This window comes from Marmota marmota, unplaced genomic scaffold (genome assembly GCF_001458135.2).
Source record: "Marmota marmota marmota unplaced genomic scaffold, marMar, whole genome shotgun sequence".
Lineage (NCBI taxonomy): Eukaryota > Metazoa > Chordata > Mammalia > Rodentia > Sciuridae > Marmota > Marmota marmota.
Window position 1 is genome coordinate 33,036,688 of NW_025999900.1, and position 3,259 is coordinate 33,039,946.

The following is a 3,259-nucleotide window of genomic DNA, read 5'->3' on the forward strand; positions in this document are numbered from 1 at the left end:
GATATTTTCCTAAGAAGAATTAATTTTTAAAGTCTATCTTCAAAGACTATTTTTCCAACACTATCCCATCTCCTGTTTATCTCTTTTCCACTGTCAGAAGCTTCTTACTAAAGACAAGTTCTTGTCCATTTTCTGTAAACAAGTTTCAGAGCAACAGATCTTTAAGAAACACTATGGGTTTTGATTTATTCTTCTGGTGGTCATTTTCTACACTTTTTCACATTTGGAGAAATCTGAGTTGTGTTGTAGCCTAGTTTCTTCCTGGAGAGAAATAATACATAGAATACCAAAAGGATTCAAAAAACTCAAGGACTCTTATTCCACCTTTCATCCCCAGAACCTACATATATGTTCTTGATAAGAATAGTTCACCCGTATAGAAGGATTATCTGTGCTGGGTACTTAGCCGAAAGCTTTATATCCATCATCTATTTATTATACACAATGGCCTTGTGGGTATTTGTAAGAGTGACAAACATTTATTGAGTCACTTATATAAACCACTTTTTAAAAGTTTTATACATGCTATCTCATTTAATCAATAAGACAAATTTGTGGAATAGTCGCTTTTATATTCTTATTTTAAAGATAAGGAAATTAAAGCTTACAAAGTAAGGTCACACCACTAATAATAAAGGAACCAGAATTTTAAATTAAGTTAATGTTATTAACCACTCTATATTGCTTCATTTGTCAAAGGAATAAATGAATGAACAAATAAATAAATGAGCAAAGAGTGAATGACTCATAAAATAACCAGAACTAATAGAAAAATGTTAAGCCATAGAGAATTTATGGGCATTAGAATAAATGAAAGTTGGATTATACCATCAAAGCTGGATTATGCTATCATTCAAAGTCCTTTCAGTTCTAGAATGCTGTGGAATTAACAGCCCAAATAAATCAATTCTCAATCTTTCGCTACATTTTAAGATTTACAAGCTTAATCAAATGCCTGGCTTTTTTGATAATAGTGATCATCAAAACTCTCAATAGAAATCAGTAAGCTTTGTCAGTCTTGTCTTTCTGATGAAGGGAAACACTGGTCCTAGGCAAACAAAAATACTCATGTTCCCAGCAAGGAAGTACTCATTACTTCATCTTGTGCAATGCTACTAAGAACATTAAACATAACTGGAACTGGAGAAGTGTGCGTAGTTTAAAATAAACATTTGATAAAAAGTTGAAGTTATTACTAACTTAATGTCTAATAAACATTTATTTTACTCGTCTATTAAGTGTAAGCTTATTTCAAAAATAAAAACTCTAAAAGTTGCTTTGTTACCTAGTTGCATTTGAATAATAAAATAACCAAGCAATAAATCTGACCCTAAGATCTAAAGAAGCAACTTCACGAAGAAAAGGACAATGTCAGCCTTACCATTCGAGCACTACTAACTCCTCTCATCTCAATAATAAGTATGAGCCATTGCATCACTAAGGAAGTGGGACAGATCCATGAGCCAATAATGGCATAAATTTACCAGCATGTCTTGTATAATAAATTTCACTGAAAAACTTTGAATTTTCTTACCAAAAGTTAAGACAATTCTAAAAAAGCACTTTCAGTCTGTGAGTTTACTCTACTAGGATTCCTTGGCTATTCACATAGGTACTAAGAATCTGAATGTGGAAGGAAACTTCATTTTTATCTAGTCCAAATACTTCACACATGGGCAAACAGTGAAAATTCTCTAAAATTCGGCCTCCGTAATGACAGAGCTGGAATGAGACAGGTATTCTGTTCTTGGAGTCCTCTTGCACATCTTACTGTACACCACACCAACCGTCTGCTGTGCATTGAATTATATCCTCTCACCCAAAGTTCATGTTGAACCCTCATCACCAGTGTGACTGTATTTGGATATCTCTTTTATGGTAGCAATTTAGGTTCAATAAAGTCATAAGAGTGGGGTCCTGATCCTATAAAATTAAGTTTCCTGATGTGGCATGAAAGAACTCTCGCTCTCCTCACCATGTGAAGACATAGCAACAAGATGGTCATCTGCAAGCCAGGCAGAGAGTCCTCACCAAAAAATCTACCCTGCCAGATTCTAGAACTATGGGGAAATAGATTTTTATTAAATCATTCCTATCTACAACACTTTGGTATGGCAGGCCAAGGAGACCAATATACCCTCCACTTCATTTCTTGAGGACATCAGGCCAACCTGTAACTCCAAGAAACGGAATTGCCAGCATTAAGCCAGTAACTCAGCCTTTGCCTGAAGAGAGTGGAAAATGTCCAGGGCTAGCTCATCTGTACATCTATCATGATGAATGTTGGCTAAGAACCAGTCATGTATAAAGCCCATGAAAGACCTGAAGAGGCATTTATGATGTGATGAAGGAAGATGCTCTGTTAGGCACTTAGAACACATTAATGAACAAGAGATATACTCCCTTGTCTCAGGGAGGCTCCAATCTAGGTAGAAAATGACACCTATAGAGGTCTCAACCTAGGATTTACAGATGGATCTCTTTTTCAACCTGATTAGTTTCTTTGCAATTCTCTGGATTCTACTTCATATGTTTAAAAATATTAGCCTGAGATGTGTGGTCCCAGGATCATGGACATAATTTTGAACTTTTAGTCTAACTCTCCAAAGTGAAATGGATAAGATACCCTTGAACAACTCACTCCTGTCACAGCAGATAACTGAAAAATTCAAATGCTTGAATTTGTGAGTATTTGAAAAGGGTATTCAGAAACAAATACTATCCTAACAGCATCAACATAGGATTATTTATACTGAAGGTCACTAGAGTTCAAGTTCAGATTCCAACTTTAGAATTGAGAGCATTTGGGGCATGCGGTAATGGGCAATGAAACATTACCCAGAGCACGGAGATATTTAAGTCTGTCCCTACTTGTGACAACTTTATCTGTATCCTGATTTTTTTTGTTTGTTTGCTTGTTTTATTTATTTATTTATTTATTTATTTGTGGTGCTGGGGATTGAACCCAGGGCCTTGTGCATGCAAGGCAAGCACTCTACCAACTGAGCTACATCCCCAGTCCCACTGTATCCCTTTCTTTACCACAGGTCCTGTTGCTTCCCATACCAAATAAGCAGTAAGGATTAATCTACTGTATCATAGCAGCAGCTCACTGCTCCTCTAAATTAGTAAAAATGAGAGCTGACAGTATAATATAACTTCAAAGATAAAAGGAAAAGACTCTCAAAATCATATGGTCCAACTTCATTTCATAGATGAGAAAACTGCAAATTAATAAAATTATGTGACTTACTCAAGG

The 3,259-nt window shown here is 35.5% G+C and overlaps 1 non-coding gene across 1 annotated transcript; it reads right to left on the reverse strand.

The window, feature by feature from the left end:
* Positions 1–2,944: 2,944 nt before the first annotated feature.
* On the reverse strand, positions 2,945–3,018 carry Trnaa-ugc. Its single transcript has one exon. It is a non-coding gene; the product is annotated as a tRNA-Ala (tRNA).
* Between the last annotated feature and the right edge of the window lie 241 nt (positions 3,019–3,259).